The 14886-nt window shown below is 36.9% G+C and overlaps 1 long non-coding RNA gene across 1 annotated transcript in view; it reads left to right on the top strand.

Annotated features, from left to right (window-relative positions):
• The window catches only part of LOC131486196 (uncharacterized), a 149862-nt gene that overhangs the window by 34840 nt on the left and 100136 nt on the right, over positions 1-14886 (top strand). The window contains exon 3 of the long non-coding RNA XR_009249229.1: positions 757-806. This is a non-coding gene — a long non-coding RNA (uncharacterized LOC131486196). The remainder of the gene's footprint in view (positions 1-756; positions 807-14886) is intronic.

Genomic DNA, 14886 nt, shown 5'->3' with positions numbered 1-14886 from the left:
TAGGTCATTGAATAGATTGGCCTGTAATATTATTTAATAATTCTTGTCTAATTTTTCTGTTACAACTATCTTAGTATTATAAAATGAGAGGAGTGTTCTCACATCATTTATTGTTCAGATACTTATGTATGAGACTGAAATCATCTCTTAACCTATTATTGTATGGTACTTTCCCATAAAATGACCTAGGTCCAGAATTTTCTTTGTGGGAAGGATTAACTAATGATTCATTTTTTTTAATGTTCTAATATTATTCTGATTCTCTATTTATTCTAGAGTCAATGTGTAAGGATATTTTCTAGGTGCTTCTAGAAGTTTTTGATTATAAAAGCATAAAGTCATATATATAATCTTTATAATTTCTACTACATCTATATTTCTTTTCAGTTCCTAAAATATTTTTGGGTGTTTTATCATTTTCTTGATTAGTTCTAATGGAGTCTGTTTATTTTATTACTACTAAAACCCATTGGTTATTTTAATCCTCCTTATTATGTATTTTTCTGGTTCTTAGGCTTTTGCTCTTATCTTTATTACCTTAAGTATACTTTTAAGTCGGTTACTCTTTTCTCAACATCTTAACTCTGACACTTCATTAAATTTGATCCTTCAACTTTTTCTTATATGTACTTAAAAATACTTGTAAAGACTTTTATGTATATTTCCCCTGAAGTACCATTTAACATACATATCATGAGTTTCATTGTATGTTATTTTCATTAGCATTTAGTTCTAATATTTTCTCTGTTCCCTCAGGATATCTTCTTCAATCAATTAGAAGACTGTTCAAAATATTCTTCAAACAGGTAATGCCTCCTCATTGTCTTTGCTGCTACTGTCCTTTAATTATGTTGTAAGGACACACTGGTGGGATATGTGATACTGATTCTTTGATATTTAAGATTTGTTTTGCAACTTACAGTGTGAATATTACTCATTAAGTATTTCATGCATGGTTGAGAAAAATATATATTCTGTGATCGTTGTTAGGTAAGGATTTTAAAATATGTCTATTAAATTAAGCCTAATTGTGCTCTGCAAATTTTGTGTGTGGTGTGTGTGTGTGTGTGTGTGTGTGTGTGTGTTTCTTGTCTACCCTCTCAATTACTTAAAGAGAAGTATGGCTGATTGGTAGTTTTATAACACTTTACGTTATATATTTTGAGGTGACTTTTTACATCTCCTAAATATAAAACTTTCCCCGCCCCCGGCTTTATTGAGGTATGAATGACAGATTAAAATTGCATATGGTTAGGTTGTATAATGTGAGTTTTTTAAGGTGTACAATGTGATGATTTTATATTTGTATCTATTGTGAAATGATTACAGTCAACACTTCCATCACCTCACATTTATTAACATCCGATGGAGAAATACTTGCTTTTGTGCATTCTGTCTCTCTGGCTTTAAAATACTTCATTTTTATTTCTACTTTGCTGATGTTCTATTGGATTAATTAAGTCCTTATTTACTTAGTCTAAGTTTTACTTAGTTTGAAGTATTACATACATTGCTATTTAGTCTTCTAGTGGTTATTTTGAAATTTTACCATGCACACTTAAATTTATAAAGTTCTAGTTAATACTTTGTATCTTTCTCTTAGAAAATAAAACGATATTGGAACATTTAAACTCTGATTAGCTTACTCCCAGGATATACTCTATGGTCCCCAGTAGATTTTTCCATAGGTTTGCTGGTTTCCTTACTTACGTTTACATTTGAAAGCTTTTTTTCAATTAGGAATTGTCTTTGGTTTCTGGTAACAGTGACTCTGATTACAGTGACTTAACCAAATCAGGAGTTTATTTTATCATGTCAAAGAAATTTGGAGCTAGGCAGTGCAGAGATATACTTGTGGTTCCACAAAGTTATTAGAGTTTGTTAAAGAAAAATCGCACTACCCTAGATGAGCAGAAATAAATTGATTAATTCTGATACTATTGCCAGCAGTAGAGGAAAGAGCACAGACTAAGTTCTGATATTCAGCTCCACTGAAACAAAGAGCAGGAGAGTGTTTTAAGGACTGTTGTGGAGGCAGGGAACAAAGTCCATCTGTGCTAACTAGCTTTACCCAAGGGAAAAGTAAACTGTCTCCACTTTTCTTGGCAGGATGTAGTTTTAGAATTTGAAGCAAGATGCCTACTGAAGTCAGGCTTCTATCCTAAAACAGGCAGAGATAGGGCTCTTGTCTTCCTTTGATCTTTACACTCCAAATAGATGCTTTACAGGGCCTTGAGAAAGACCTCCTTGATTCTTAAAACTGCCAAGAGGCTTTAAGGAAATTTAGGTACATTTCAAAGGGTAGAGAGAGGATTTTCAGTTACAAGTTTTCTAAATTAACGGTGCTAAGAAAAGTATATTATAATCAGGAGAAATCCTACCTAAAGTTTAGTCAATTTGAGGGGAACATTAAGACCATCTTGGTCATGATCCAGAACTTTTTCTCTGTTTTCCAACATGTCTTTAGTGTGTTGCTTCTAATTTCAAAGTCACACAAAGGCTGCAAGATTCCAGTCACAATGCTTGCGTTCCAAGTTAGAAAGAAAAGGGTGAAAAGCCAAAATGTTGGCCCTCATGTTTGAGTCAGTCTTAAACAAAACTAATAGAACTCTACACAGCAGTTTCTGTTTGCATTTCCTTGTCCTGGGAAAAAGAAACTGGGAAATGTATACTTGTATCTATGAATAAAATCAGCCCAGAGTAAAGTAAGAGTTCTGTTTTGAGGAATTAGGTGAAATGGGATTTTTGATAGCCAATGCAGTCTTTGTGACAGCTCCTATTTATTTACATCTTTAAGTATCTTTCTTCTAGTCATAAATGTACTTATTTCCCTGCCAAAAGGTGAGAACTGGTTTCTTTTAACTGGTACAGCTCAATATCCAGGTAATGTACAGCCCTCTTCATCAGGTCTACACGAAGCTTGTGTGGTCTGGTCAACTATAAGTTAAAGATATTTTATCTGCTTCCTCACCCTGGGATACCTAATATAAGAGGGAAAACAATGTAAGAAGGAAATAAGTAGCTATAATAAAAACTTCCATTTGGAAAAAAGAAAAAAAAATGGAATTACACAGCCATCACTGGGCCAGAACAATTAACCCATCCTGTTTGGAAAGAATAGTGAGAACTTATTTCCCTGGCAATGGAGTGCTTTCTATGATTAACCCATCTGGTGACCCCTGGTTCTGCCTTCTCTTTCTCTCCATGGCCCCTGGCTCTTCCATCTGAGAGGTGCATCTGTCCATTTTCTCTCATGGTCGCGACAAGGTGGGCATTGGCAAGGTTATCCTTCCTAGAGGCCACACAGCTTTAGCTTTGTGCCTGTTGGTGGAGGTTTGGAGGTGTAGGATTGTTTGGGTAATTTGACAGCAAGAGGCTATTATAAACCTGGCTTGGAGGCTCTTTAGAAATATTATTTCCTTAAAACTTGGTATGTTCTGAGTATATCTGCTTCTGGTCTGGCCCATGCTCAAGTAAATATAGCCAAAGGCTGAACATTATTTTTAAGGCTAAGAACTCATCTTTCATTTATTCACCTCTATACTCTGTCTTATGCCATCAGTTCCTAAATTAATGGTGCTACTTTGAGACCATTTGCAGTAAAAGGCTCTGTAAAAAGCAATATAGTTAATTTGACCATTGCCTCTATTCTGTATTGGGTTATGCTATCAGAAGTTTCATCATTTATTTCATTAGATTCTGAAGTATTTATATTTTTAAAATATTCCTGCTATATGGTCAAGTGATGTCCTTGAGAAGTGTTATGGAACCGCAGGTAGTTCATCTGTGACATGCAAATAATCCCATCCTAGCATTGCTGCTGTATTTTATATGCTTTGAAGTAACACACAAACAAAAAAGACATTATTTATTCTAAGATACTGGCCAACTGAGAGAGCAGTGATGAGAGAAAGAAGAAGTGCAAATAGTTTCAATTTCTGAAAAACTAAAATCACATTGTATATTTTTTTCTCTTATTTGTAATCTTCTAGGTAATAACTAAAAAGCACACAACTGAATTTATGTGTTTTATAGCAAATTATTTCTAATGTAATTATGATGAGAGTGAGGGATAAGACATGTCTCATAGCTGAGCACTGCTCTGAGATCCTCACATGGAATATATCACTCAATTCTCATGACAATCTGCTGTATTATGTTTTGGAGGGGGCTACTAGAATCCGGTGTTGTTCAGGAATAAAACATTTAAATTTTTAAAATTTGGTACGGTTCCTATACATTCACATGAAAACCAGGTTTATGGTAAAGAAACAAAAGGTATGACGTTATACTTTTGACACATCCTGAAATGTTTCTCATCTGTGTCCATTTTTTGTTGCTATTTTAACTTTAGGCATCTGTGCAGCACTTTGAGACCTTATGATTCTCTAAGGGTTTTTTTTATTAAAATCCATCTAATGTTGATCTTTTTATAATGGACAACTCTGCCTGCTCCAGCTGTCACTGTAGCAACAAGATGTGTATTAACCATGACTTTTAAGCCAGAAACTTTCACATTTGTTTTGACAGCCTACAGTGAATTCTCTACCAAAAGCAATTTCTTGTGAGAATATCATGAACAAGTCCTTGCAAAGTGTAAAGTTTGGGGACCTTTCAATGTAAGAGCTTGCCTTCTCTGTATGGAATAGCATTATATTATTGACTAAGGCTGTTGTCTAACAAATGACCCATTTTATAAAGCCAGCTGGTTTTCAGGATGGTGGGTTTAGCTTTCAAAATATCTTTTTGAGGTTAAGACAGCATAAATGTTGTAGAAAAGACAAATCGTTCTGTCACTTGTAAGGCATAACCTGTGCAAATGATTTCTTTGTCACAGAAAATTTTCCTATAGAAAATAAAATAAAGACTGGTAAAAGAGACGTATGTTACCCTTTATGTAGAGAAATGCTGCATGATGATGCAAAAGGCAGAAATCACATGAAAGAAAACTTGGAAATATTTGGCTGTACCAAAAATGAAAATGAAAGAGTGAACTTTGTGTGTGTGGTGTGTGTGAGAGAGTAATGCAAATAATAAACAGGAAAAAATAGTTTCAATGTTTTGCATAAGCAGAATGTCCCACTTAATATCAGGTAATTTATTCAGTATTTACTATGTGCCAAACTTTAGGCGAAATACTTTTCGTGAATCATTTTATTTTATTGAGTCTTCACAACTCTATGAAGTGGATGTTATTGGTTATACTGTGTGCCCCCCCCACCATCCATACATAGAAGCCCTAATCAGCAGTATATTAGTATATGACTTTATTTGGATATAGATCATTACACATATGATTAGTTAAGACTTAAATTAATATTAGTTAAGATGAGTTCATACTGGAGTAGGGTGAACCCCTAATCCAACATGACTGTGCCTTATAAAAAGAGGAAATTTGGATACAGAGATAGAGAAACCAGGGGGATATCATAATGTTAGCTGAAGATTGGGAGTTGTACTGCTGCCATAAGCCAAGGTGTGCTAAAAATTGCTGGAAAACCATTAGAAATTAGGACAGAGCTATGCAGAAGTTTTCCCTCAAAGTCCTCAGAAGCAATCAAACCTGCTGACATCTTGCCTTCAGACTTCTAGCCTCCAGAACTGTGAGACAATGTGTTTCTATTTTTTACAACACCCAACCTGTAGTACTTTGTTATGACAGCCCTGAAAATGAATACAGTAGGTATTACCATTACTCACATTTAGTAGATGAGGAAACCCTCAGAAAATTTAAATAATTGTTTTATGATCATATAATTAGTATGTGCCTAAGTGGGTATTCAAACTAGGCCTTTCTAATGCCAAAACAGCTGTTATATCCAGTTTTAGAATAGAGAAAAGAATATTCCAGGTAGTAAGAACAGCCAGTGAAAAATATGGGAACAAGAAAAGCAAGGCATTTTGTGGAATTGGAGGGTAATTCCATATACAGAGAAACTAAGCTCAAGAGTTTGGAGAAGTGAGTGGAGAAGGGAAGAGAGCAATATTTCTACTTGAGATGACTCTTCTTTATGCAGTACTCAATGTTGGATTCTCCACCAATTTCCTGTGTGGTTGGCAATGATTTTCTTGATATTACCTCATGTTCGGAGGGAGACTTCCAAAGTCATTATCTTGGTGCCACATTTAAAACACCAATCTCTTTGCTATTAAGGGCCTTGTTCAGATGGTTCCTTGGCCAGTGACTCTTGTTTATACAGCAGGCAATCTCATTGTTCCACAGGGCAGACACGAAACAGAGAGCAAATCCAAATATTTACTCATGATTCCCAGTTTTGGACTCTTCATGGAAGGTACCGTCTCATTTTTTTCTTATGATGGTGTTCCTGATTTCTAGGCATAGACAATACTCTGGCATTCAGTCTTCAGTACCTGCTTACTTAATCCCCTCATTAACTAAATTTTTGGGTGTTTTTTCCTGTGGCCTTTATATAGTCAGGCTAGAAGACATCTCATTCTATTGTTTGGCTTAGAGTTTTTTCAGTTTGTCTCAAACACAAATTTATATAATTTTACATGCTTTGAAGTTGATTACCCAAGGATTTTTTTCCTTTCTGAACACCACCTTAAATGAAGCACACCATTTCATTTCTGATATAAGCATCTCTGTACGTTTTTTCATTTTTTGTAAATTGCAGCATGTATTTTTTTGTGCATCTTATGCACCTAATAGAATGGCGTGGCAACAAGAAAAACAAGAAATCTCTTTATGCATAAAGAAAAGCAAATACTCAGTTATAGCTATTTATGGAAAAATATTACAAGATAATCAAAGGAAATTAGTAATCCTATGGCATAGGAGGTAATCATTGGTCTTAGAAATCTCCTTAATTGCCAAAGCATTTAAAGTATCTAAGTGATCATTTCAACACAATTTGTGGTAGTGCACAAAATATTTTATATTATTTGTGGTAGTGCTTTAAAATATTTTAAATTTGTGGTAGTGCTTTAAAATATTTTAAGTTATCCATAAGGTAGTTTATTTAAGGTAAATGTCAAGTTACCACAAGCAATATTTATTCACTCAATTCAACAAATAAAGACTGGTGCTACTGTGTATTAGGCTCAGAGTTACAGCAAGAAAATCAAATGTTACCTGCACAGATTTTACAATCTATTCACAGGGAACATCCAATAAACAAGCTAATAAATAAGGTTATTGGAGACTGACACATTGTCATAAGTACAGTGCTGAAAATGAACAGGTTTATGAAATAAACAACTGGTGGATGTATCTTTAGTCACATGGTTAGGGACTTGAAGGATAAAACCGGTGCACCCATTCAAGGAGTTGGAAGAAAATAATTTGTACTTAGTTTTCTATAGCCGCTAAATGTGTTAGCACAAACTTGGGTGCCTTAAAAATACCCATGTATTAGTTAGCTCACAGTTCTGTTGGTTGGATGTCTGGAAGGCTCAGGTGGATCTCCATTTAGGTACCACAAATTCTAAATTAAGGGTTTGGCTGCCTGAGTTTTTATCTGAAGACATGCAGGAAGAACTGCATCCACGTTCATTCAGGTTGTTGGCAGAATCCAGTTCCTTATGGATGTAGGTTTGAGGTCCCTGGTTCCTTGCTGGAATGGCCCTTAGCTATTTTCATCTTCCAGAGGTTACCTGCATTTCTTCTGATGTGACCCCTCCATCTTCAGTTTATTAAGAGTGCATTGAGGGGCGCCTGGGTGGCTCAGCCGGTTAAGCGTCCGACTTCGGCTCAGGTCATGATCTCACGGTCCGTGAGTTCGAGCCCCGTGTCGGGCTCTGTGCTGACAGCTCAGAGCCTGGAGCCTGCTTCAGATTCTGTGTCTCCCTCTCTCTCTGACCCTCCCCCATTCATGCTCTGTCTCTCTCTGTCTCAAAAATAAATAAACATTAAAAAAAAAGAGTGCATTGAATTCTAGGAATGTTTTAAATGTCTTTTACCCCTGCCTTTTCCCCCTCTACTAGTCAGATAAAATCTTCTGCTTTATAAGCTCATATGATTAAATTAGGCACATCTAGATTTCTGTTCTTTTAGGTCAACTGTGCCATGTAGCATAACATAATCAGAGGAGTGATATCTCATCACATCCATAGGTTTTGTGGATTTGGAGAATTGAATTCTTTAGGGGGCATTTTTAGAATTAACCTACTAGGGGTACCTGGGTGGCTCAGTCGGTTAAGCATCTGACTTCAGCCCAGGTCATGATCTCACAGTTTGTAAGTTCGAGCCCTGAGTCAGGCTCTGTGCTGACAGCTTGGAGCCTGGAGCCTGCTTTGGATTCTGTGTCTCGCTCTGTCTCTCTCTGCCCCTCCTCAGCTCATGCTCGCACTCTGTCTCTGTCAAAAATAAAAATAAACCTAAGAGAAAAATTTTAGAATTGCACCTACTACAGAAGTCTAAACACTAATGGACACAACTAAAAACCTAGTTTGTTTTGCTGTTACTTTTGCTTACTTCTGTCTTTTGCAATTCTGAAGAAAGGGAACCACTGTTGGTTTCTGAAGCTGTGATATCAAAAAAAGAAAGAAGAGGGAAAATTACTAGAAAAAAAAGGAATTGCTGATAGTGACATCTATGAATTTGTGGTACAGGCTGACTGGAAGTCCTAAACATAAAATCCATGAATGGGTTAAGAGTTGGCATTTATTAAGATTATATCCATGCTGTGTCATAAAATTCTGATCTAGTTTCATTTTATTCCAATTTGATCGGGATAACAGGACTCAAGTCCACTTGTAAAACCACTAAGCTCTCCTCCAAGAAAAGCAAGAGAGTTTGGCATTATAGATACTACAATAACTATTTGTTAGTAAAACTTCTGTTTGATATTATACGAGTGTGAAACTGAATGAAACCTTTGATAGCTATGGAAGAAGGAATATCGAGCTCCTGGGTGGTTGAGCAGTTGAATCTTCTTTGTATATAATTGAAAAACCAAATCTTCCACATATTCTACCCAGTTATGTTGTCTGCTTGCCTGGTTTCTTATCTTTAAAACAGAACTATACGTATTTCATAGGACTTTAATAAGCAACACTTTGTATACAAGTTCATATATGTGCATATGCCCTGCATTATGCCTGACATATAGTTTGTACTCCAGATGGTAAGTCCTATCTTTTTTTCCCTCTATGAACCCAAATCCTTCTTAATGAGAGCAAAATTGCCCATTTTTGTAAGGCATTGTATAAAGCTGCGTGATCTTAATGTCAAAATTTATCTGAAAGTATGGTTTAACATTTTTTTGGTTGTGTTATATTTTGCTGTGCTTTCTAATTGAAGCCTTCCAGGTTGGAGTCTGTAATCTATTGATTGACAATTTAAAATAACTCCAATAACAACAAAAACGACAAAAATACGTGCTATGGAGAAAACCCATCATGAAACCAGTTCTTCCCATGCTGGGTAGCAACTAGAGATAATTGATGTAGGTATGATAGAAAACAGGAAAAGTCAATTTTTACACTGGTTTTCTGGGCCTAATGATCAGATTTTGAGCATTAAGTTGTTAACAGGTGGTCACAAACCAGGAGATATGTTTGTGTTCCACATAAAGTGTCACTGTGTATAGTTTCTACTTTGAATTCAAAGTGGAAATGACTCATTCCACAAGCACAGATAATGTGACTTTCCAATCACCACAGTTCAGCAGAGCCCCTTAACAGCTGGCCAGAGCTTCATAACTACTCTGGCTCTAGAATCCTGAAATGTAATTAATGGTGTAGCACTTAATATCATTTAAGACTAGTTTAGTTTAAATGACTAGATTTTCTTGGTGGTTGCTTTTCCCAGATGAGAAAGAATCTGGTATGGAGCACCCAAAGTTGGGCAGTGTTTCATGCCACTCCTATTCAGAGATGCTTAGGATCCCTTATTGTAGATGGTTGCATTTAGCTCAAACTCACATCATTAATTCAATAACCTGAGGCCAGAATAGCTATACTCATTTCATCAAGTATTAAAGGAATTAATTATTGTAATATAATATGAAAATTACTGCTTAGGTTCCCTTTTCCCAGAAGTAGCCTAGAGTCACTTCATGATTTACCTTCCAGTTCAGGAAAATCTTCAGTAACTTTTGCATGAGTAAGTACAAGAACAGGGGGTGGAGTGAATGAAGCCATTGGGTACTTATGAATGAAGGAAATGAGGAAAAAGGAGACATCATGAAGGCACTAAATTGCCAAGGCAGCATTCTGTACAAGTTCTTAGCTGATTTGCTTATAGAGAGAACCACAATCATGGTCCCATAGTTAGTTGAGGATCCATTTGGTCTGTCTTTTTAATATCTTTTTAATTCAAGGATAAGGGTGTAACTTATTCACTTGTTTACGTCTTGATGCTATCCAGAATTTTAAAAAAAGGGGAGAGAAGAATTAATTCAAAGCCCACACTTTGCTGTGAGTCATTAATGCAACAAATATCTATTGAGGTCTTAGTATTTGCTCAGGTGGGGACAAATGTTTCTAGAAATCACATATGATAATAATGGGGGTGCCTGAGTGGCTTTGTCAGTTAAGCCTCCGACTTCAGCTCAGGTCACAATCTCGCGGTCCGTGAGTTCGAGCCCCGCGTTGGGCTCTGGGCTGATGGCTCAGAGCCTGGAGCCTGCTTCGGATTCTGTGTCTCCCTCTCTCTTTGCCCCTCCCCCATTCATGCTCTGTCTCTCTCTGTCTCAAAAATAAATAAAACGTTAAAAAAAATTAAAAAAAAAGAAATCACATATAATAGTGGGAAATGACTTTGTGGCCTAGAGCTATGACTTGTCAAGCAGTTATGACTTCTGAATCTGGGAGTAGGAGGAGGAATCTCACTTTCTGAAAAACAATGAATTTTTTCCTGCATGAAATAAGCATATTAACAAAGAGTCCTTGGAGTGCCCTCCTAAGACCACTCACTCTGCGTTCAGAGATATTGTCATTTCCCATTTCCTCACATATCACTATTGACACAAACCCATGCATCTTTCTTTCTTCTAGGCCAGTATTGTATAGCTGAGGGACCCTTGCCAGGTTCTGGGGAAATGGACATATTCCCCATCGTATACATATAGACATTGCTATGAATCTTCTGAATTAGTTTTTTTTTTCCTCCTAGCAATTAATAATGATAAAGTCTAGACCAGACTTTGAACTACCTCTAAGTAAGTGGGATAATTCTTGTCTTTATCCCTTCCATAGCTGAGTTACTGAAAAAGGAAAGCAGACCATTCCTACTCCTGTACCAAATTAGATAAAATTGATCAAGGTTGTCCATGCCATAGTTAGTTATATTGGAGTTTCAAGGCAAATCATAAATAAACTCACATATAACACACCCAATAAAATAAACACTAAATAGAGACATAAAAAAGGAAAATAGGGGGGTGCCTGGGTGGCTCAGTCAGTTGAGCATCCAACTTCAGCTTAGGTCATGATCTTGCGGTTCGTGGGTTTGAGCCCTGCATCAGGCTCTATGCTGAAAGCTCGGAGCCTGGAGCCTGCTTTGGATTCTGTGTCTCCCTCTCTCTCTGACCCTTCCCCTTCCTATGCTTGCTCTCTCTTTCTCTCTCTCAAAAATAAATAAACTTTAAAAAAAAAAGGAAAATAGGCTTAATTTTGGCAAATGGCTAGCTGGCCCCTAATTCATCCTTTCCCAATATCTCACAAAAACACCATCAAAGTAGATAATAAGAAGAAAATACAAAACATCACCAAAAGAAGAGACAATACCAGAAGTGCCATGGCAGAACCTTGGAGTAATTGCAGGAAAACATGGAATCATGTAGAACCAGCAGAGGCTCATCTTTGTAGGCACACAGCTGGAAGATGGCCATACTCTTTCTGATTACAACATCCAGAAAGAGTCAACTTTATACCTGGTTCTTTGAGGGGTGGTGGTTAATTTTTCAATCTTGAATTCATAGTGCCCAATGATGGCATTACTCTGCCCTCTGGCCTTTTGCCCCAGGTTAGGGTTTGCAAACCCTTACGCTGTTTCGGTAATAGCGTAATTGCTGGTTTTCTCAATAGCTGTTCAAAATGTTAATAAAGGTTGTGTTTCATGGTAGAAAAAAAGGTAACTAGAACATGAAAAACCTTTGCCATCTTTAGTCTAGCTGTAGCTAAACTCCACGCAACAGAAACCATTTTTAAAAAGCAGGCCTTTTACTGGGTTCTGAATTTACTATCGATCCTTCATTGTTGGTACATATGTGTCCTTACAGCAAAAACCTCTATTTGAACTAACTTGAGTGAGTTTCTGTAGTACCTTATAACCCAAATCCCTAATTTCTTGTTCCTTTTTTCTTTTTGTGCTTTTAATAGCTCTTAATGGTATTAAAAAGATTCTAGTTTAAGCATGTTGTGTGTGCACAATTATACACAGCACACAAAGCAGCAAAACTACAGGAATAGCTCTAAGGCCTGCCCTAGTGACTCACTCAGGGATTCAACAGTTTAGAGATACGAAATGGTATAAATCCTACAAGTAGAAGTTTCATGGGAGAATTGAATACTTTAGAAGCCCTCTCCTTATCTTACTCTTTTGTCAGACAACTTTTCATTATTTGTGACTCACCTTGGGTATCCTCTTTTCTGGGAAGACTGCTTTGACAGCCTCCTAAATGTGACACACACTGAGCTGGCTGCCCTATATTTGCACCATGGAAATCACAATGGCAATTTCAAGGTCAGTAGGTAACAGTTTTGAGTGGTTGAAACATGGCAAGCAATGTACTAAGTGCTTTACATACATTCCCTCACTCACTCTTCACCCAAACTTCATGAAGTGAGATTATTTTACAGATGAGAAAACTATTATTTTACAGATGAGAAAACTCAGGTTTTAAGCACTGTACTCAGCACTTTACATTTATTGCTTCATTTTATCATCACAGTGATAGTTTGAAGCTCTTGTGATCCCTACTGTAAAGATGAGACTATTAATGTTCATAGGACTTAATTGTCTAGTGCCTTGCTTTTGTCTCCATTATACCTATTATAGAATTTATTCAAATGGACATGATCTGTTTATGTGTCCGTCTCTCCTGTGACACAGTATATTCAAGGATAAGGGCTGTACCTTATTCACCTATGAATTCCAGATTTTGTGCTCACTAAATACTTGTCAGTGCAGACTCTTCCTTGTTGTTTGTCCTAAGATCCTTAAATTTTAAATGTGTTTCAGTAAATAGATAAACACAACTGTACTTCCTGTGAAAAGGGCTCTAGCATTTTTATTTAGCTACCGTGCTCTGTCTTCTCTGCAAATGATCCACAAATCACTCTTCTTTTGGATACAGACAAAGCCACAGTTTGCTGCTGCTTCCCCTGCAGACCTTAAAGCAGGAACTCTGCTCTGCTGGAGACCAAAGCATCCATTCTTATTGCTCTTAAGCCCACTAAAGGCTCTAAATCATTTCCATTAATGCTAGTTGCCCCTAACAAGCCATGAGCAGTGCTGCACTGACGCAGATAAAGCTGCAATATTAAGAAAGTAGCAAAAAGCTTGTCCTACTGACCACTCTAAACGTACCTCTGAGAGGCTAGGGAAAGCTCACCCCGTGCACTGGACCTCTTCAGGCTTCTGCCAGCTTGGCCTCAATCCTCCTCCTCCAAGAACATAGCAAAGGAACTCCAAAGGCTTGCCTCATCAGTGTCCTCAGATTAGTTTCTTCACAGCATGGCGAAGAGCAGGACCATCATTTCTCTTCAGGGCAAAAGGGTGTGTCATTGGCAATGACCCCCGAAAGGGAACCAAAAAATATTAACACAACCTCAAATCCTTCCATTTTATCACCAGTTACCTTGTCACAGTCCTATAACAGCAGTGGAGGGGAGGGTGAAATGGCCATACCTAACAGTGTGTAATGAAAGTTAATGTGAAGAACATGTCAACAGACTGCTAACTGCACAGTGGATAATGAAGAGAAGCCCTTTTCCTGTGAGGCACAAATGTGGGTGATAAACCACCAAGGCACTCCTGTGCTGCAGGGTGATTAAATTTTGCCACTGGTGCCAGGCAGCATTAATTAATTAATTAATTTTCGGTGGCAGAAATCACGTCATCACACTGTCAGAACGTCACTGAATTTCCCGAAGTGCTTTTCCTCTTTTCTCGATAGAACATCTAAATCTTTTCTCTACAGGATAAACAAAAATGAACGGATGAAAAATGGCTTCAAATCTCTTTCCAGTAACCATGAGCATTACAATCTTATGAATGAAGCTAGGCTTCTTGTGCTTTCAGAGTCTATAGGGACTGATTTATAAATGAACTGGTAATGCATTGATCTTTGCTCATTACTTTTTCGATAAATCTCTTTTGGTGAGTTATCTGCACCCTCAGCTCAGAAAGGCACCTTTCCATGTCTGGAGTCTGGCTCTCTCCGTGGTGCAGCCGTCATCATCCCTGCATAATAGATTACTATAGACCTTCCTGTCCTCCAGATAAATAATCCTAAAATCCCTTCACACATTTGTCTCATTATTTCTAGGTCACCAGTAGATAATTTATATGGCATCAGAAAACGAAGATGTTAAATGTATTTTATACATTTAGTCCAATATATTTTACATTATAAGAGATTTTGGATTTAAGGAATGGATATACTTTCAACAATTTGTATTTTTTAATGTTCTCAGTCACATCATTTCAGTTCTGAAGGAAATTGTGTAGGGATTTGTTAAACAGATTTAAAATTAAAAGCATTACTGCTTCACAGTTATGCAAATGAAAGATTCAAGGAGATAGATGTTCAAACTGAAGTTGAATGTGTTCCTTGAGGAGGTATATTTACACTTTATGGCATCACTAGGAAATTCTTCTGGGGATGAATCTTTCCTTCTTCATTTTACAGTTTGGGGAGGAGGAGAGGAGAGGTTTTCTGTTTTGTTTTTTTTCTTTTCTCTGCCTTCTTAACT

Source organism: Neofelis nebulosa, chromosome 9 (assembly GCF_028018385.1).
Source record: "Neofelis nebulosa isolate mNeoNeb1 chromosome 9, mNeoNeb1.pri, whole genome shotgun sequence".
Taxonomy (NCBI): Eukaryota; Metazoa; Chordata; class Mammalia; order Carnivora; family Felidae; genus Neofelis; species Neofelis nebulosa.
This window is presented reverse-complemented; position numbering and strand designations above follow the sequence as displayed.